The sequence below is a fragment of the Mustela lutreola genome, chromosome 4, assembly GCF_030435805.1.
Source record: "Mustela lutreola isolate mMusLut2 chromosome 4, mMusLut2.pri, whole genome shotgun sequence".
NCBI classification, from domain to species: Eukaryota; Metazoa; Chordata; class Mammalia; order Carnivora; family Mustelidae; genus Mustela; species Mustela lutreola.
In genome coordinates this window covers 43,461,027-43,483,748 of record NC_081293.1, presented here as the reverse complement: position 1 = coordinate 43,483,748, position 22,722 = coordinate 43,461,027, and positions in this window count along the sequence as shown.

The following is a 22,722-nucleotide window of genomic DNA, read 5'->3' as shown; positions in this document are numbered from 1 at the left end:
AGAGAAGCAGGACCTAGGCAAAGATGTCCAAACATAGGTAGGTAGATCGGTAGGTATGTAGGTAGGTAGGTAGATAGATAGATATCACTGTGCAAAGCCAATGATAAAGAGAAATTCAAAAAAGTAACCAGAAAAAAAGAACAGTCTAAGTACAAGAGGACAAGATGAAGATAACAGCAGGCTTCTTATTGTGTTAAACCTTTTAAACTCTAAAAGAAAATATTCTTTGAAAAATGCCAGTGGAATTTTGATCAGAATGGCATTGAAAGTATAGATTGCTCTAGGCAGTATAGACATTTTAACGTTTATTCTTCTGATCCATGAGCATGGAATGGTCTTCCATCTTTTTGTGCCTTCTTCATGAGTGTTCTGTAGTTCAAAATTCCACTGGCATTTTTCAAAGAGCTGGAGCAAACAATCCTAAAATTTTTATGAAATCAGAAGAGACCCTGAATTGCTAAGGAAATGTTGAAAAGAAAAACAAAACTGGGGCATCACGTTGCCTGATTTCAAGCTTTACTACAAAGCTGTGATCACCAAGACAGCATGGTACTGGCACAAAAACAGACACATAGACCAATGGAACAGAGTAGAGAGACCAGATATGGACCCTCAATTTTATGGTCAACTGATCTTTGACAAAGCATAAAAAAATATACAGTGGAAGAAAAGACAGTCTCTTCAATAAATGGTGCTGGGAAAATTGGACAGGAATGTGTAGAAGAATGAAACTTGATCATCCTCTTACACCATACACAAAGATAAACTCGAAATGGATAAAAGACCTCAATGTGAGGCAGGAATCCATCAGAACCCTAGAGGAGAACATAAGCAGTAACCTCTTCGATATCAGCCACAACAACTTCTTTCAAAATATGTCTCCAAAGGCAAAGGAAACAAAAGCAAAAATGGACTTTGGGGACTTCACCAATATCAAAAGCTTCTGCACAGCGAAGGAAACAGTCAATAAAACAAAGAGGCAACCCACAGAATGGGAGAAGATATTCACAAATGATAGTACAGATAAAGGGCTGATATCCAAGATCTATAAAGAACTCCTCAAACTTAACACACAAAAAGCAGATAATCATGTCAAAAAATGGGAAGAAGACATGAACAGACACTTCTCCAATGAAGACATACAAATGGCTAACAGACACATGAAAAAATGCTCATCATCACTAGCCATTAGGGAGATTCAAATCAAAACCACATTGAGATACCACCTTATACCAGTTAGAATGGCCAAAATAAACAAGACCATAAACAACAAATGTTGGAGAAGATGTGGAGAAAGGGGAACCCTCTTACACTGTTGGGGGGAATGCAAGTTAGTGCAGTCACTTTGGAAAACAGTGTGGAGATTCCTTAAGAAATTAAAAATAGAGCTACCCCAATGGTGTTTTTTTTTCCCATTTTAATTGGCTCTTTGGTGTAAAAATAGAGCTACACTATGACCCTGCAATTGCACTACCAGGTATTTACTCCAAAGATACAGACGTAGTGGAAAGAAGGGCCCTCCGTACCCCAATGTTCATAGCAGCAATGGCCACAGTTGCCAAACTGTGGAAAGAACCAAGATGCCCTTCAGTGGATGAATGGATAAAGAAGACGTGGTCCATATATGCTATGGAGTACTATGCCTCCATCAGAAAGGATGAATGCCCAACTTTTGTAACAACATGGACAGGACTGGAAGAGATTATGTAGAGTGAAATAAGTCAAGCAGAGAGAGTTAATTACCATATGATTTCATCTATTTGTGGAGCATAAGGAATAACAAGGAGGATATGGGAAGATGGAAAGGAGAAGGGAGTTGGGGGAAACTGGAGGGGGAAATGAACCATGAGAAACTGTGGACTCTGAGGAACTGAGGGTTTTGGAGGGGAGGGGATGGGAGGTTGCATGAGCCTGGTGATGAGTATTGTGGAGAGCATGTATTACATGGAGTACTGGGTGTGGTACATAAACAATGAATTCTGGAACACTGAAAAGAAATTTAAAAAAAATTTAGAAAAAATGTTCTGCTAAACAAGAATTCTATGCATTTTGAAAATATCCTTCAAAAACAAAAGAAAAATAGACTCTCTTTAGACTTACAAAAGCTGAAAGAATTCATCACCAGCAGACCTACCTGACAAAAATATGTTAAGGAAGTCCTTGGGACAAAAAGAAAAATGATACCATTTGAAAATAATAATTTACATAAAAGGCTGAAGAAAATAAAAGTGGTCATTTTGAGGGCAAATATAGGATAAATGTTTAATATTTAAATATTTTAAAGGATAATTATTTAAACAAATATAATAACATTATATTAGTGTTAGGTACACATTATAGTAGTGTGAGGCTTATAATATAAGTAAAATGAATGAAAAAATAAGAAAACCAGAGAGTGGAGGAATGAAGTATATTTATATTAGGTCTTCATACCACACCGGAAATGGTATGTAACTTAAAGGTAGACGAAGTTAAAGGAAAAATGTATACTTCAAACTCTAGAGCAAAGATAAAATAATAAATCAAAGAATTATAGCTAGTAAGTCAACAAGGAAATAAATAGAATCATAAATAATATTCAGTTTATTCAAAAAAAGAGAACAAAAAGAAGAAAAGGAGTAGATAAAATAGAAAACAAATAACAAGATGGTAAGTTTAAACCTAAGCTTATCAATAAATACATTCAATTTAAATGATTTAAACCAACATCTCTCCCAAATACAAAGTTGTCAGATTGAAGAAGAAAGCAACATAAGAATACTGGATACAAAAACGCACTTTAAAAATCATTAAACAAACAGGTAAAATGTAAAGGGATGAAGAAATATACACCATTGTCAAGCTAAATAAAAGCTGGAAGAGCTACCTTAATGGTAGACAAAGCAGATTTCAGAGCAAAGAATATTACCAGTAATGAATAAATGCATTTCATCATGATAAAGGGGTCAGTTCATCAAGAAAAAAAAATGTAATTCTAAATGTTTATGCACATAAGAAGGAGCTCCAACAAACATGAAGCAAAAACTGATGTTAACTGTAAAGAAGGACAAATCCATAATTATAGTCAATGACTGCAATGCCCTTTTTTCAATAATTGATAAGACAACTAGACAGAAATTTAATGAAGGATATAGAAGACTTGAGTGACTCTAGTGATAATTTGACTCTACCTCACAACAACAAATTGTACATGCCTTCCAGTACATATGAAACATTTACCAAGATAGCCCATATTCTGGATCATAAAACTAGTCTTAATAAATTTAAAAATGATTTAAATCATACAAAGTATGTTCTCTAGCCACAATGGAATTAAATTTGAACCAATAACAAAATATTGTCTGGAAAATTCCTAAATATTTAGAAATTAACTAATGCACTTCTAAGTAGTAAATGGATCAAAGTGGTAATCAAAAAGGGAGTTAGGATCCATTCTGAAATTAATAAAAATGAAAATACAGCATAGAATCTGTGGGATACTACCAAAGCAGTGCTTAGAGGGAAATTTATAGCACTAAACATTTATGTTATAAAGGGATAAAGATCTCAAGTCAATGACCTAAACGTCCATTTTAGGAAACAAAAGAAATAAAAATTAAAATTAAAAAAAGAGGTAATAAAGCCCAAGATTAAAAGATTAGTGTTTTTTGTTTGTTTATTTTTCAAGATTTTATTTATTTATTTGACAGAGATCACAAGTAGGCAGAGAGAGGGAGAGAGGAGGAAGCATGCTCCCTGCTGAGCAGAGAACCTGATGAGGGACCTGATCCCAGGACCCTGAGATCATGACCTGAGCCGAAGGCAATGGCTTAACCCATTGAGCCACCCAGGCACCATGTTTGTTTGTTATTTAGAGAGAGAAAGTAAAAGAACATGTGCGTGCAAGCAGGGGAGTGGGGGAGCGGGAGGGGTGTGGGGGCAGAGAGAGGGAGAGAGAGAATCTTAAGTAGACCCCATGCCCAGTGCAGAGCCTGACTTGGAGCTCAAACTCAGGACCCTGAGATGATGACCTAAGCCAAAATAAGAGTCCAACATTTATCCAACTGAAGCCACCCAGGCACCCCAAAGTTTGGAAGTTTTAAAACTAATTATATACCTAATACATGATTCAGTGTTGCCCATCTTAAAAGTATTTACTCAAGAGAAATGAAAGCATGCTTTTTACACAAATGTTTATAGTCAGTTCATTTGTAATAGTCCCCCCAAATGGAAACAAACTAAGTGTCCATTAACAGGTTAATAAATAAATTATTGTATGTCCATGCAAGGGTGAATATTCAGCAATAAAAGCAACAACATAGATAAATTTCAGAATAATTATACTGAAGGAAAGGAGCAAAACCAAAACAAACAAAAAAGTAAAAAAAAAAATCCCTACATACTGTGTTATTCCATTTATATGATATATAATAAATATTAAACAAACAATCTAATAACCAATTATGGAAAGCAGAGCAGTGACAGAAACAAATGGTGGCAAGAAGCCTAAGGAGGACAGTGGATCTGACAGGGAAAGAAGGGAGGAGTTACCAAGGTATAGGAGAAAACTTTTAGTGGTAATAAATAGGTTTCTTTTTTGTTTTTTGGTTTTTTTGTTTTGTTTTGTTTTTTTGGTAATGGTTTCACAGGGATAAATGTTAAGTCCCCCAATAATGGGTCTGTGATTAAAGGAGCGAGACTGATACAAAGTGAAGGTCAAGCAAAGCTTTATTTCACGCCAAGCATCGAGAATCAAACTGACCGGCCAGGGCCGTCCTTTGCAAAGAGGCGACCCCCTCCCTGCCTTACAGACTAACTTTTATAGAGCAAAGGACATGTGGTTGGGCCTGGCCACACACAGGGGGCCAATGAGATTATAACACACAGAGAAAGCTGCACAGTCATGCTAGGTCCCACATGGGTGGCCAATTAAATTACGATTCACCCCGTAGTAGCTATTTGAACTATCCTATCACCTTGGTCAGAATTGGCACCCAAAAGGCAGAGGCCACACTCCTTGGTAGCCAGGCAGACAGTATGCACGCTTTACTGATTAGACGTCTCCACCTGACCCGACTCATCCCTGCATTCGGGCTGTTATCTCCACCTGAACTGATCCACTCTTGTATTTGGGCTTTGTTACCTGGGACTGGTTTCCTGGACTTGCTTCTAAGTAAGTTCCCCGGGGGGGGGGGGGGGGGGGGGGAGAGGTGGGGGGGGCAGGGTCAATTTAAGTTTTACTGCATAAACAACAAAATGGCTGTTCAACCGGGGTGGGGCCGCTCTGGCTGAATAGGCCGCCCTTACATTAACATACATCAAAACTTACCAAGTTTTGAAGTTTATCATATATCACTGAACTCCAAAAATATATATATTATAAAATTGGAAAAATAAGAAAATATTGTCATGACTTGGAGTAAGTAAAGATGTTTTCAGAGATTAACCTGGAAAACAGACTTTTAAATGTGAAAAGTTAAGACTTTTCACAACACAGATATCCAACAAAAAGACGTGTATCTGGAATAAAGAATTTCTACAAATCATGAAGAAAATTTTGACAATTCTATTAAAAAAAAAACCACACAGGGAAAGTAACTTTACTGATACTACTATGGCAAGGAAAATTCCCTGTTTGTGCCAAATATCTCAAAGATGATAAATAGAGGAAAAATACAAAAATAAACTTGGTTTTTCTGGCTGAAAAACCTGGGAACAGAGTCTGAATCATCCACAGATACTAAAGCCAGAGTGGAGAAACCTATAAAAGAAAGTCAGAGTTGTGAGCAGTTTAAAAAAAAAAAAAAAGAACCATAAAGGAGGCTTAAGATAATGTCTACATTTTCTGCTGACATGCAGTAATTAGTTCAGAAATAAGCAAGAGACCCACTTTAGTTCAATGAGACACAAGGGATGTATTGGAGATGAGAGAGGAGTGATTTCTGAGAAGTCTCCTCAACCTTAAAGAGTCACTGGAAATCAAGGTTCATTCATTCGCTAGAGATTGTCATGCAGATGTGAGGTAGGGAGTGGCTTCAACAGGCTTTTCTCCTCTATGAAGTGGACACTGAGAGGAAGACAAAGCTGAGAGAAAAGGCAGAGATAGGCAGCCAGGGCCCTGCTAAACAGAGCTGTTACCTGACTCGAAATCTACTTCATGAAATAAGCCAGTCTGAATTGTTTTTTCTGTTCTCTGTAGCTTAGAACATTCTAACGGATACAGCGTCTGACAAGATCAAGTCTGCAGAATTGTGGAAACAACTGCTTTGGTACAGAACACGGTGACTGCTGTGTGACTTCTCCCTTGTGAAATTGTCCATGGGTGCCTCTCAACATACCTAAATTAGCAAAACAAGGTACGAGTGATAAAAAATGTTGAAAGTCAATGTTGACAAGATGGTGGGGAAACAGGCACAGTTGTGCATCATTTTTGGCATAGCAAATTGATTCAATCTTTCTAAGGAAAAATCTGTTGCTGTGAAATGAAACCTTTAAAATTGTTCACCGTTTTGACTCAGAATTCTACTTCTGTGATTATATCCCAAAGAAATTCTCCTGAATAAAGTAAACAAAAATTTAGGTATTCGTAGAAAATTGAAAAAAAAAAAAAACTGGTAAATAATCTAATTACTAAGCAAAGGGAGAGGATGATAAATCAACATAAGAAAATATGGTTGCTTTTCCAAATAAAAAAATACTAGGACTATGTCCAGCTCAGAATAAACATGAAATAAAGTGAAATTAAAATAATAGACCACAAAGTGGTAAGAACATATTATTTTCTAGAACTCAGCTTTTCTTCATATTTTCATAAACACTCAAATCATCTTCCTCAGATATGGGGAAGGTTACTCCCCCGCATCACACACACCTTACTACCTCCAAACAATTGACAAAATGGCAGAAAATCTGAGCAACGTCATATTTGAAACACTGAAATGAGCAAATGGAGACACAAAGATGAGAAGGATATGTATCTTCATAAAGTCCATGGAGTGTGGAGCACAGCAGATCGACAAGAAAACACGTGAATGGACATGGTATTCACTGGCTAAGAAGTTTGGTAGAAATAAGCGTAGCAATGAGAAGTGTGCAACTGGCGAATGTGATGGGATTCCTCTGGACTAGGTGGTAAGGAAGGGATATTTAAGCAGATATTTTAAGAATGAAAAGAAGCCTTTCAGAGAGCTAGGAGAAGAGATTGTATGGAGGGTGATCAACCAATGTGAAGGTCTGAAGTGAAAAAAGTCTTAACATGTTCCAAGGGGCCAGTATGGCCAAAGCAGGAGCTGCTCTAGGATAGAAGAGACACCTGACGATCCTTGAGAAGAGACCAGGAGACAGTCATGCAAGGCCTTTCCTGCCATGGTGAAGAATTAGATTTATCTTAAGTGTAATGGGAGGCCACTAAATGGTCTTAAAGTGAAGGAAGGAAATGACCAAATTTATTTTTAAAGGGATCACTCTGGCTGCTGTGTAGGGAGTGAATTATCGGAGCCTATGTTTGGCAGCCAGGAGATGGTGAGTAGGCCACAGTCATGTCCTAAAAAACTGTGATGGGCAGCTTAGACCAGGACAGCAGCAATGTCACTTAGAGTAGCAGAGGCATGTTTTGGAAGTAGTATCAGGACAAATGAATGGATTCAAGATGGGAGCAGAGAACAGGAGACTCACCGATGCCAGATTCCAGGAATGCTAGGGGACATTCCAAGTGAAGGATCCCCATGTGATCTCCAAATGGAATATGTAAGCAGACACTGTATCTAGGGCACTATACCAGGAAGGCATTTGATAAGAAGCATGAACCAAGACATAAAGCCAACAGAGTTTGAAATTGGGGAGTCAAAGCCCAGGAAGAACAGGAGGACACAGATCGAATGAAAACGAGCAAGGAGCTAGGGTCTGTGGTTCCTACTGCAGTGAGCAGAGACACAGGCTGAGGCAAGCTGTTCTTCTTTGGACTGAGTCCTTGTCAATGACTCTATTTCCCACCTTTTTGCTGAAAGCTTTCAAATCTACACCTCCAGCTCAGAACTCTCTCTCTGAAGACCTGGACAGAGACAAACAGCATTCTCTGGGTCATCTTTATTTGGCTGCTCTCCCAGCATCTGATAATTTACTTGTACAAAAGAGAATTAGCATCTTCTATCATTCTATACCCCATTGTTCCTCCTATGTACCCTTCTTCACTTAACAGGGTCACCTTGCACTGCTAGATTTTTCTGTCATTTCAAAGAATAATAATGCTAGATGAATGGGTCACATAAGGCCTGGCATTGTTTAATTTTCCTGCGAAGTCCTCTCTGATATCAGGTCTTTCCTAAGAAGCAGCAGCCATTCTTTCCCGTTTCCTGTTATTAGCTCCTACCATATTTTAAGTTATTTGTATACTATCTTTACCTACATCATTCATCTTTGTATTCCAAGAATCTAAGTGACTGAGGTACATTAAATATTAGATGCCGAATGCCTATCTGCTGACTTAACAGATACATGCAAATCTATGCATTAGCAGACAAGGCCATGAACCAGAAATGAAACACTACATTTGGCAAAAATGGAATGTCCTGGGGAATGGAGCTACCCAACAAGAACTTAGAAGAACCTCTTGTTGCAGCCATGTCCTACAGATTCCTTATTCTGTGTTAGATGGATCCAAGTATACCAGTCAGGGCTCAAGCAGAGGAGCAGAATCACAGAGGTATAGATGTCCAGCAGATGCCAAGGCCCTTTGTTATGGGCCTGGCCCACAAGTCAGAGAAGTAAAAGAGGCTCCAGGAGAAGTTAGAGCAATGGCAGACCCAGTTGAAGCCTCATGTCCGCAAATGAGTCATTTGATCAGGAAAAATGTGTGTGAGCTGCCAGATGGCTGCTGCTTCCTTTCTGCCCCGATATATTTCAGGAATTTTCCTGTGCCCCACCCTAACTGAAAACATAGATGAAAGGGAATTTGGGGAAGTGTCATTCAGTCTACTCACATTAACACCATCTTACACCCAGAAATGTTGATGTTGGAGTTAAAGAAGAGGATCTTGGAAGCTCTGAGGTTTGATTACTGTTACTGTAGCTTGATACCTGATGCATGAAAACAATATTGGATTTCCTGGGATAATTCCATAGTCAATCTGTTACTCTAAATAAGGAACACTCAAATCTTGGGCTTAAGATGTTACAGCCTCTGTTAATCCATTCAGGCTGCTGAGAAGTAGACTCAAAGTCAAGTCTTCCTTCCTCCAAAAACAGAAAATTGAAGGCCAGCTGGCCCTGGCTCAGAGAACAATTCAGTGTTACAGTACACTGTAGAGCAGGAATAGCGAAGTCCAATCCTCCTACTAGGTTTGCTTTACTATATGTACATTGAGGATTATCTTATTGCATAATCATAGGTAGAGAGATAGATAAATGGATCTACATCTAATTATTCACATAGTTCACATATCAATGATGTTTCAAAAATTGCCAGAAATTATGGCCATCCTTGGTTCAGAACTTTTCTTGAGTATCTTCACACAGAGAACCATATATGATCAAATAAACAGTGTCCTCAGCAACATTTTGACAGCACTCACAGTAATAAATTTCACAAGGCTATTCCTTATAGTGTCCTTAAATTTAATCAAATGGTGCCACACAAAAGCACAGTTTAATAAAGTGGTTTATAGAGATTCAGTATGATATACCTGAGCTGGAACAACATTTTAATATATTAAGTGGTGTGTTTCTTTTTTCCTGATTCCATTTTTTATTCCCTGGTTTTCCCCATTTAAGCCTCAGAGAAGGGTTATTAGAGCCTTATAAAGCTTCAAAAGCTTAATCCTGAGAGGACACAGGACATCAAAAGAAAAAGAAAAGAAAGGCATTTTGATCTAAATATGGTTTCTACCTATAGCCACATGCTAGACAAGGTTCCCCAAGTCATGGAGAGGAAAAAGGTTAAGAGGGACATAGCCTAGAGTAGAGGTTGATGAAGTTGGACTTGAGGTCACCAGACCTCAAGGGGACAAAGTGGAAGAAAAAGAAATACTGTCTCAGTCAGAGTAAGTTAGGATTATGCTGCAGAATAGGTTAGGTTACGCTGCAGTAACAACTCCCAGACCTCAGAAGCTTAAATGTATATACATACGTTTAACCATTAAGGATCATTTGGAGAATTCTGTCCATTCCAATTTTCAGACCTTGGCTGGCCAAGCAACTACCATCTTGAATGTGGCCAGCTGCCATGTCAGAGGAAGAGAAATCACTGTTCTCAAACTGAAAATTAAACATTCCAGCCAAGACTATATATATATGATATATATATCATATATATACTTAAAATATACTTAAAACTCACTGGCCAGAACTAGTCACATAGCCGTGCCCAACTTCAAGGGTCCAGAGGTGCCATTCTCCACATGTCTGGAAAGAGGAGAGAATGGATATCTGTGAGAAACTCTGATAATAAGCCTGGTTAGCATCAGGGAAAGTGCCAGCCTCCATCTGATCAAGAATCATGGCAGCACATGGTCCTCAGCCCACCTGGCAGGAATTATTGTGATAATTTTATGTGTCAACTTGACTGCACTAAAGATAGCCCAGATTACTGGTAAGACATTATTTGTGAGGGTGCTTCTGGAGGAGATTAGTGTTTGAATCTGTAAACTGAGTATAGAAGGTCTGCCCTCACCCATGTGCCTGGGGATCATCCAATCCATTGAGTGCCTGAGTAGAACAAAAAGATTGAGTCAGATCAAATGATCTTCTTGCTCTTCTCCTGCCCTCAGACATCTGAGCTCCAGTTCTCCAGCCTTTAGATTGTGGGATTTATATCAGTGGCTTCCCTGTTTCTCGGGCCTTCAGTCTTAGTCTTGGTTTTCACTATTGGTTCTCATTTTGTGGTTCTCTGATTTGCAGATGGCGGATTGAGACTTCTAGCCTCTAAAACTACATGAGATAATTCCTATAATATGTCTCTCTTTATCTTTCTGATAAGGATCTATCTATCTATCTAGATCTCCTATTGAGGGGCCTCTGGATGGCTCAGTCAGTTATGAGTCTGCCTGCAGTTCAGGTCATGATCCCGGGGTCCTGGGATCAAGCCCCGTGTCAGGTTCCCTGCTCAACAGAAAGCCTGATTCTCCCTCTCCCCCTGCTATTCCCCTTGTTTGTGCTCTCTCTCCCTCTCTCTCTCTAGTTCTCTCACTCTGTCAAATAAATAAATAAAATATTTTTAAAAGAAGGATTTTATTTTATTAAATCTTCTCTTGATTCTGTTTCTTTAGAGAACCCTAATTAATTTGGAGAAGTGCTACTTATTTTATCTTATGGAGGTAATATTTTATTATCTTCCCACTGCAAGGTTTCTATGGACATGAGGGTTTCTATGGATCTCAGTTAGTGAGTTGCCTGTTAATGCAGGGGTTACATTTACCAGGCCTACAAGATACTGCTCCGTTTTCTTCAAATGTACCCCAGAATTCTAAGACCCTAAAAGAGAAAGTGGGGCCACGGGCATCATGGCCAGAATGAGAAAAAGAAAGGCTTTTTCAGGGAAAAATGCACAGGTCCCCCCTGAGGTGATAATTCCATTGTTATGGCTATAATCATGCATTTACAAAATATTAATTCAGAGTGGCTCTTATCTCTCAGGTTTCAGAGTAGGCAGTAAGGCATTTTGTTATACTTATTCATGAAAAAAGATTCCAGTCTTTGGAAGATGTGAAATAGGGTTGTATTAATTGAAAATTTCAAGATTTTTCTCAGTTATAACAATTGTATGGTAAACTGTAAATGGTACTTTCTGTATGCATGCAAGAAAGATTGTGTGCTAATAAAATGCATGGACTTTAGAGTCAGGCAGATTCGAGTTAAATTCCATCCCTAGAGAACCAGTAATACCTCAGATAATATATTTTATCTCTTAACTTTTCTCATCTAAAATGAAGACAGCTGTATTTTTATTTTTTTATTGCAAGGTTGGCTTCCCTTATTTTTAAATGGAGATCTCATTTGTATTACAGTGTTGATTCTAGGATTAGTATTTTTATATATATCAACTGATGAGCACAAAGCATGGCACATTGGAGAAATGATTGTCATTATGTGATGGCTATTATATTTGCTGATCTGTAAGATGTACATTGATTCGTTACAAAAAAATGTATGCATTCTAGAATTAGTGAAGTCTTATAGAGACAAATTAGATGTGGTTTGGGGGCTCTCCCTGTCTAGTGATGTAGGGGTAAGGAGCATACAATACTATAACCTGTAGGACATGAACTCATATGGAGATGAGACCATAAGGAGGAACTGATAAAAGTGGGTGAGGAGAGGAGACTGACTAGGACCAGAAGAAGGAACTGTCCAATACTGAAAAGAAGGTTCTGAAGTTTGAGTGTATCTACTATGGGAAGGGACAATGCAGAGTTTGGAATGGATGAAGGAAAAACAACTGAAAGACATGATTAGAGAAATTTAGGTTAGCTTAATAAATAATGCAGAGACAGACACACATTGGCTTCACTCTTTGCAACTATATAACAAAATAAGTAATCTGAGGGTTAAGGAGATCCCTGAATTTCAGTGCTATACCTAGAAGTTAGGAGTTCTAATGTATCACACAATATATAGGATACGTTAGGTATTTAATTAGTGCTTTCTTTGTGTTCTTTCTGGATTGGCGTTGTTAGGCTATAGAGCATTTTACCAATGGAAATTATGCCCATTTAATTTCTTCAATGCCTTCATAAATAATATTGACAAGATATCATACATTCCTTTTAATTCTACAATCCTGCTTCAAAATATCTACCTTCAAAACGAATCATGGACGTGCCCAAAGGTTTATTGCCATAATGTTCATATCATCCCAGAGCAAAATGGCTGTAAACTGTTAAGTTATTCTCTAATCCAGGTGTGTACATGCAGGTGGGGAGAGTGGGAAGGACTTCAATAATTTGTGGTACATCATTCGATAAAGTATTGTGCAAGTCTTAAAATCTAAGGTTGAGATACTTAGTCACACAAAAGGTAAAACACTCTCCTCTTTCTGCTTTGATGAAACCATGTTCTCATACTTTCCCTCATCCTGACCCCACTGGCCTCTCCTTTTTCTGTCTTCTTCTTTGACTTTTCCTTCCTTGTCAACTGCAGAACTCCTTCCAGGGTCTCCACTGATACCATACTCTGTTCTCCAACTCAGTGTCAAGACAAATGCAAAGGTTAATGTCCCAACTTCTTATATGGGTCTCTCCCATGAACTCTAGATGAACAGATCTAATTGCTTCCTTAAAACCTCCACTTGGGTGTTTCACAGTATCTCAAATAATAACAAATGCCCAAAATGGATATCTCCATTTCCCCATTCCTAACCCCCTGGAGGTAACTCAAAGAAAGAAACTCAAAGTTAGTCTTCATCCAACCTAATCCATATTAGTAAATACCACACCCTTCTAGAAACCTTGAGGACATAACTGACCATTCACCAAGCCATTAGCACAGACATTTGGTCTCCCTTCCAAAGTATATCTCAGATACATGTACTTTCCTCCAGACCAAGCCACGGTGTATAGCGTGTGACCTGGATTGCTCTAGTAAGCTCCACACTAGTCTCTCTGCTCTTGATAAGCCCTCTTCACTATGTTCCCCACATAGCAAGTCAAAGTGACATTTTAAAATAATTTATAAGATTATGTAACAAACTTGCTTGCTTAAAATCCATTCATGTGTTCCTGCTTTATTTAAATTAAATTTCTTGTGGCTCACCAAACCCTGGCCTCCCCCTCCAACTTGACCTTGTATCTCTAACTCTGTAATTCCCTCTGCTCCACCACACTGTCTTTCCCACACCAAGGCCTGTGGGCTTGGGGTTGCTGTTCCCTCTGCCTGGGGCACGTTTCTAGCTATCCCATCTCAAACAGGTCTCAGGTGTCCCATCATCTGGCTCCAGAAGCTCAGCTCCTACCCTGCTAGGCTTTGCTTTGGTACCTCATTCCACCAGAATAATTAATTGTGAACTCTAGTTTGGGGTTTATAGGATACTGTATCTTTCTCTACCCTTTCAGTTCCAGGAAGGCTGTTGATGCCCTGTATCCTCAAGCCTAAGAGGCGGTCTGCACAAAGAGGCTTTAGTATGTGCTTTATGAATGAATAAATTAATGCTAAAAATCAGGTTCCTAAATAGTACCACCCCATTCTACTGGTAAAACAAGAAATCCTGAATGAGTGCGAATGGTGTGTGTGTGTGTGTTTGTGTGTGTGTGTGTGCGCGCGCGCGCGCGCGCGTGCGCATGCGCACGTGTGGAGGGTGGGGATATATCTGTGGAAAGTTAGAAAGATAAAAACAAAAATCTTAACACTGGTTATTACCAAGTGAGGTATTGTGGATGATATCAATCTTTCCTATTTCCCAAAGATACTACAATGCATAGATTTCTTGAGTAATAAGAAAAAATGTTATTTTTTAAAAGATATAAATTTTAAGTAAAAGTTAAAATTTTTACAGTAGGTAGGAGCGACCTAGCTGATCTCTGGAGGTCATTGGTGAATGCTCAGGTTCCTGGGAATTCCTGTCTCAAGCAGACATAATGAGCACATCCTAGAGTTTGGCCAATTTGTTGATTTTAATTTGCTCAGGAGTGAATCTACTTCCCCAAGGTCTGGCTTCTTCCCCCTACATTTTCTTCTTAGCAGGGTGAAGAGGCGCTGGCCTCCACCTGCCTTTCTCTCATTTGAGCTTTTTCTTATCTCTCACAGTAATTGAAGAAAGTTAACCCAGGATCAGAGGACGGAAAGGAGATAACGCCTGGAGCTTAATTCAACCTGCATTTTAACAAGCTGGATACACCCCACTGAGGTGATTACAGAAGCCAGCCAGTCCTGCCTTGCCTCCTCCTGCTGAGCCTCTCATCTCTCCACCTGCAGGAACTGTCCTGCCCCAATTCCTGGGGCCATCAGGTGGCAGGGCCCTGAGTCACCCTCCCTGAGGACTGACCTAGAACACTGAGTTCCAATGCTGCCGGCCCGACTTCTTCTCTTTCAGCGGGAAGCATGGAATGCTTCTGGAGACTGGAGCCAGCTCTGGCTTTGCATTTCCAGTTTGATCCATGGGCATTTACTCCCACTTTAATTACACCTGGAATATTTCAAGTTCTCTGCAAGCTGGCTCAGGTTACCTCATGCGACCAGGTTAGTTTTTTTGAATACTTCTTCCTATAATATGCATAACTTCTCCCTGCTCTTGACCAAGTTAAATTCTTTGCATCCTTAGGACTCATCTCGAGAAGCACCACTGCAAGAAGCTTCCTAGGCACCCTCTTCAGTGTCCTCCTGTCCTTCTTATATGCTCAGCTAAAGTAAGTCATGCGTCCTCCACCTGGATTGGTGAAGACAGCTGGCCTTTTCACAGGTACACGAGCCCTTGTACAGAAAAATCAGCCACCAACTAATACAGAAACAGCACGCCTTCCAAGCAGCACTCAAGATGGGTCTGCAGCACACAGCTCCTCTGTCACCTGGAGCTCCACGGCCTGAATCTGCCATCTTTCTAACATTGGGAGGGAGTATCCCATTCCCCATGCCCGCTCTGGCCAACAGATCCAGGCACGTGTTTGGACCGGAGGGACATGACTCCCAGGTAGACTCTCGGCAACACTTGCTCTCCAGAGTTTGGAATCATACCCCGGGTGACGGATAGTCTCTGCTAAGGCCACACACATTCCCCACCTTTCTCTTGGCCAGAGGGGGTGCACTTGGCACCAGGTGAAATGTGTCTATCTACATTTTTGACTGCTCCAGCATACTGGGTCCCTGTTGGCAAAGACCTGTCCCTGTTGTTTGTTGAGACCATGCCTTGCAGAGCACTTCCCAGCTGGTGTGTGTGTGTGTGTGTGTGTGTGTGTGTGTGTATGTGTGTTGGGGGGGGTGGTATTTGGTTCTATAAGGAGCAAATGAAAGTAGAAAGTAGAGCTGAGAGTCCCTATTCGTGGGTCCTCAGGCTCTACCTTCTCTGGAGGGACAGATCATCTGCTACATTGCTGTGATGATGTGAGAAATGGGAGCCCCTTCAGGGCCCCTATGCTTGACTTAAGAGCAGTGGACCTATGTCTTTGTGTCAGAACTAAGATCCCATTTATCTCCATGTGTACCTGCGTGTGTGCGTGTGTGTGTACAGAGGGGCATGCATGCGTGTGGGAGGTGTGATACTAGAAGACTGAATCCCAGGTTTCCTGCCTAAACTCTAGTTTCCTGCCTAAACTCTGCCTTCCTGTGGATCTGTGCCCACCTGCGGTCTCCCCTTGAACTGCTCCAAGTCTCCAATGCCAACAGCTTTCCCAGAGCTCAAGATCTTCAAGCATTGACTTTTTTTTAAACATTGTGCTCCTTTATATACCAAAGTTATTTGCAGTATTAATCATGATGGTAGTAATGGCCAGAAATTAAAAATATAGACAATGAAAATCTTGTATTGAATTTCAATTATGAATTTCTGGAGATAAGAATAAAATAACAATTTGTTACAACTGTTATAAAATTTAAACACAAATTTCCACTGAAGTAACTTGGGTTCTATTTGTTCATCTTTAAAATTATCTTTAATTTCTAAATGATTGTTTAAATATAGGTGTATGGACAAAATAGAGGGATTGGAGACATAAACTGTCCCAGATAGTAGCTCAAAGGATTTCAAACTTGTAAGAACTTAGTCTTAGGGGTGCCTGGGTGGCTCAGTGGGTTAAGCATCTGCCTTGGGCTCAAGTCATGATCCTGGGGTCCTGGGTTTGAGCCCCACATCAGGCTCTCTGCTCTGCAAGGAGTTTGTTTCTCCTCCTGCCCCTACCACTACCCCTACCCCTCTCCCTGCTTGTGAGTACTCTCTCTCTCTCTCAAATAAATAAAATCTTAAAAAAAAAAACAAAACCTTATTCTTTAAATTGACAATATATAGTTTCAGTCACTGTGTCCTGGGGATCAAACATATAACTGGTCTTTCTTTAAATTAATTTTAATGTTAAATACATTTTTATTAAAGTTTAAGTAATAAAAATTCAACAGTAACTAGAGCAATTGCTTAGAATTTAGATCACAAAAAGATTCTTGGGGAAAGAAAATGTTATTATTGAAATTGTTTAGAATTGCTGGAGCATGAGAATAATATTTTTATGGGCTGCATTGTGTCCTTTCAAAATTCATATGTTGAAGCCCTAACCCCTAGCACCTCAGAATGTGACTGTTTCTTAGAGATAGGACCTTTAAAAAGGTAATTAAGTTAAAATGAAGTTTTTAGAATGGGACCTTAATACAATCTGACTGATGTCCTTATAAGAAGAGGAAATTTGAACACACAAAGCAGACACCAGGGGCACGTGTCCAACAGAGGAAAGACCGTGTGAGGACAAAGAAAGAAGACGCCATCTACAAGCCAATGAGGCATCCACAGATAAAGCCAACCCTGCCAACACCTTGATCTTGGACTTACAGCCTCCAGAACTTGAGGGTGCTATCTTCATTCCCTGGGCATACTTCAGAAGAAGGAAACCCACTGTCACAAAGCATGGTGCTGAGGCCATTTCACAAGGAATGAGGGTTTGCAGAGCACAGAGGAAGCCCAGGAAGGCACACCAAGGTTGAGAAGGCCCCAGATGCTCTCCCTGCAGCCTACAACACACTGCCTACCGTCTTTCTGAAGTTAAGTCAGCCCTTCTCTAGGACAGAGTTGGGTTAGGAACTGTAAGTCCTAACCCAGGATGGATTGCTGAGAAAGGCAAAAAATAGGAAGTGAAAGCACAGTTTACCCAGGAGCTGACAGTGAGAAGACAGGGCGGGCTCACACCTGCAGTGACCCTCTCTTTCTCTCCCTCTCTCTTTCTCCATCTCTCTCCTTCTCCCATCCCTCTGGTGTAGACATGTGGATCCACACTGCCTCACTCACCATCTCTCCCTGATTCAACCCCCTTGTGCTCCCTACCCCTGTACTCAACTCGGAGTCCCCTTCTTACTCTCCCTGTCCCTGTCCTCCTCTCTCTCCAGTGCTGCAGTGGTGAGAACTGCATTTACAGTCTGGGCCATTATGCTGCTCCTGGGAATCCTGCGGCTGAGCGTTTTCTGGCCGGGAGTTGCTGGAGAGAGGCAAACACCCCAAAGGGAGCTCAGACAGTTTTCAATTATAGATCAGTAGAAATCTCCTGTGGAGTGTGCTCCTCCAGAACATCTGCCGGCAAGCTGGGGGAGGGGCTACCAAGGGGAGGGGGGCGGTTATCTTCAGTAAATGCTAACCATTGCAGGTTTCTGTCCTACTCCCCCGAACCTCTACACCTACTTTGACCCACCTGCAGTGGCATCTAAAGAATGAAGTGGCAGGGGGAGCAGTTGCCTCTACAAGGAACAGGGTTTTATCATTGACTTTGAGTGTAGAATTCAGAAGGATGGTGATAATGAAAAGCAAACCAAATTTTAGTCGTCAATTTTAGCATTGACTTTTCAATTCACTACATAGTGTATCCCCTTGTTGTGTCCAGCCAAGGCCGACTTCCCCACTGCCTTACCTTTGAGACACTGCTTCTACCTGGACATCAGTGACCTTGCTCATGAGTTAACAGTCCCTGTCTAAGGATCAGACCTCTCAGACTGGCACGTTCTCCTCCTAAGGTGTGGACCACTGGGGTTGCTGCAGAAAGTGAGGTGTCTTGAGAACAAGGCAAGGGTTGGAAGCTAAGAGCTCCTATTCCTCAAGGTATTACAGAGATCCTTCAGAAAAGCAAAAACAAACTAGGGCCAGTAGAGATGTCTGATGGGACCTGGAGCTCTTAGCCTCATAACAAAAGTGGTTTCTCAGGTCATATGGTCATTTCCAAACCTTCATAGGTATTCATCTACTTACCTCTAGACCATTTCTCTTGGCATTTCCCACAGGACCAGTAAAGAATCCTTCTATGTGGATGTGTAAGGCTTCACCCAACTGACTCCTCAGGGTGTCTGTGCTGGGCAAAGGAAAGGAAATGAAACAAAAGTTTGGAAGAAGTTCTGAAAGCAAAAACTGGAGACCCAGTTTGTAATCCTGGCTTGCCCCCTCACTAATGGGGTAACCATGCAAACTGCCTATCTCTTGCTCAGCTTCAAAAAAAAAAAAAAAAATGAGGACAAAAATTCTTGCTTAAATCATCCGTGAGTGAGAAAATAATTGACGGGAACATATTTACAAATGCATACCATAATACAAATTAAAGAAATCACTATTATCACCATGTAAGATTCAGAATACTAAAGTTAGAATACTTTGAGGAACCAAACCTGAAAGTTTTATGAGCCTAATCTCCACAATGTAGCCACAAGAAAACTGAGCATGTGAACCAAGTACCAGGTACATGGACTGTGGTATCAGAAAGACAGGTGTTCCAATCACAATCTATTAGCTATGTGGCATTGTAATATTATTTCACATGGCACCATTTGCTTCATTTGGATAAGGAAAATAACTCTTTTTTCACACCAGTAACATAAAGAAAAAAGTTGGAGTAGTTACACTTCTTATTGTAGTATTCTGATTTTTTGTTCCATATTGTTTATGTGGCACTGTCCCAAGCCTACTCACCAGAGATAGTCAGAGGGACCAAACCTAAACCAATCCGTGTTCTTCATCTCTTTGGCCATGATGATTGGATCAAATGTATATGTGTGTGTGTATACACACACACACACACACACACACACACACACACATATATTTTATATATATTTATATATATATATAAAACCTAACTTGATCCAATGAGAAGTACATCTAAAACTTTCAGTGAGAAAGAAACCTTCCCTTTCTTCTGTCTATTGTTTCTGGAAGGACAATACTCCATAAGCATGGAACTGTGATGACCATCTTGCCATCTCAAATGAAAAACCTACCTGACTATGAAAGCAACGCAAAGGGAAACAGGGTTAGGAGATGAGACACGTGGTCCAAATGGCCTCATGTGAGTCCATAGATCCATCCATTCTAAGTCAACTCTTCTCTGGTATTTTCAACTATATGAACCAATAAATTACTTCCCATCTTTTTTTTTCCTTAAGACATTTTAGGTTGACTCTCTCTTAATTGCATCAGGGAGAGAAATAATTAACAAAGTCATCAGAATTAGGAGTGGGCTATTAAAAGTGATTACCTTTAAGATAGTACTGACTGTTTCACTGGAAGATCAAGGGAACCCTCCATTCCTGGATGGGAAGTTGTTCACTCATGTAGACATGAGCCATACAAACTCACTTACAGCCTGGGACTCAAGTTATGTACCTTCAAAGGTTAGATTTTAAGTTAGATTTTGAGAGACAGATAAAAAAGACAAGACCTTAGCCTGTGTGTGTCTCCCAGTCTTCAGTAGCATTATATTTCTTTTGAATCCCCTTGGAGCAGAAACCAAAATGGAAGGCATTAAAGTCAGGCCTAAGAACACTGACACCTAAAGCTTACTGGACAGTAAAACCCTAGTGACAGTTTCATCTTCAAGTAGTTGTAAGAAGAGAGAAGAACCAAGAATGGTGGATTAAAGTCTGTGATTACTCAGTTCATAAAAGGACTCTCAGCCTCCATGCCCACAGGCCCTGGAGATTCCCAAATTTTCCCCTGACCAGCCCACTGCTGAAGTGCTTGCCAGGCAGGCTTTTTTCTAAATCCAAAGTAATGAAAGTCTAATCTTCATAACTACCAGCCTGATAGGCACACAATATACAGATACACACCATTTTTGGTCTACTCTGGGGCCCAATGGAAACAGGCCAAGATGAGTACAGTGAACTCATTCCCTCTCGGGAGTCAGCCTAGAGATTACCAGGGAATTATGCTGAGAAGATATGCAACAACCCCACAGGCCGTGGGCATTCAGACAAAATTACTGGTGAAGTTGAAATGGAAATACTTGAAATAAGTTTATTGCAGCACAGTAAGGCTGTACAGTAAAACCATTATTCCAGGTCCATTCACATTTAATTATGAGGACGAACTAGACTGAGTGCTCTGATCCAACAAAGCAATTTTTTTTTTTTTTTTTTTTTAACAGCAGCACATGTCGGGTCAGAGGAAGACAGAGAGAATCTTAATGCAGGCTCCATGCCCAGCACAGAATCTGATGTGGGGCTCGCTCTCATGACTGTGAGACCATGACCTGTGCCAAAATCAAGAGTCAGATGCTTAACTAAGTGAGTCATGCAGTGACCCCCAACAAAGCAATTTTTCTGAAGGACATTAATAAATATGGAGTTACAATAACTGATGTGCCCTGTACATTTACCTTCTGAAGTTTGGTTGTGTTAGAAAGTTGGTTGTCAGGATGATCAAGTAGAATTAGTTAAAATCCCAGACTTGGGGCCCTTATTCCCATGGACTTGCCATCCATGTGATTCAGGGGTGTTTTTACCACCCCCACACCCACATGGGTTGCTTCTTTCATTATGAGATGGTATGTAACAAATCACAGGCAAACTTAGATATTTGCCTTTTCTGAGCCCAATCCTGGCAACCAGTTAGCAGAGAGGATTAGAGAGAAATATTAAGGGACTGGGCAATTGGAAGTGGGAGCATAATCCCCACTTAGCCTTTTCAGAGAGCTGAGGTCAGGAATCACACAGAGAGCTCTGTGGTTTCATTCTTGCTTCCTTGCTTCTCGAGTCCCAGGCCACTCCACAGGTAGGGTGAGGGATCTCTGCTTCTTCCCTGGTGGAATATGCAGGGCCATACCACAGATTATTTTCCCCCCAAATTGTTAGACTGCGCCTTTGTTTGCTTTTAATCTACTTCTCTTTGAGAAAAAAAGTGACCTTGGAAACATGTGCTTTCAGTGCCAAAGGGATCAAGGAAAATCACCCAATATAAATCCGCCTTCTTTCACTTTTGCTTAGTTTTGGAGCAGTGAACCCATTTTGTACAAGTCCTGCTATGACTGTCTTTAATAATGATGCTTATGGACATGTGGCTTCCGCATCAGGGGAGGGTCCGCTTATACTCTCCAGGCAAGGAGGGACCCTGACTTAGGGCCAGTGCTAAGCTCTCTGGGTCAACAGATAAGACTGAACATCAGGTCTGCTCAGTTCATGTATCTGGAGCTAAAGGGAGCAATCTGGGCAGAGGACACAGGGAGAAATCAACCCAGACCTCCGTCCGGAAAGGCTCATCCAAAGAAGGAAAAATCTTGCTGCTGACAGTAGTTTCCAGAAAAATCCGACAGGGGTCAGTGGATCCTTTGGTGCTTTTCATTCACTTCCTCAGTGAAGTAAAGGAGATGGATCTACAAGGAAGGCGAGATGTTGCCAGGCCTGCTGAAGCAGACAGTCCTGCCCAGCCAGGCACTGGGAGACCCCTTTGGTTACCATGGAAACAGTGGTGGGAAGAGGAAGAGTGGATAGCACACTTTAACTCCGTTTAAATGCAAATTTTGCAGGTAATTAAGAGGCAAACCACAGTAAGAACATTACAGGAGATATATAGTCACTGGAAAGGTAATAAATGCCTGCCTTGAAATGGATATAATGAAAAATTTGACAGTTTGTCTCTGCAAGAGATTCCATCTTTAAAAAATCTCAACCATTTCTATCTTCCCCTCCAGTTTTAGAAATTGTCATTCTAGGGGTGTTTTTGTTTTAAATAATAAAAACTCAGGCTTGCAATTGTTTTTAAACTCTTATTAGCAGGGGTCTCCCGTCTTCCACACGGCCCTCACTGGAGCCTTTCCGGGAGCTCGAGCTCCATCGATTTTCAGCTTCAATTTTCCTGTTGTTGTTGAA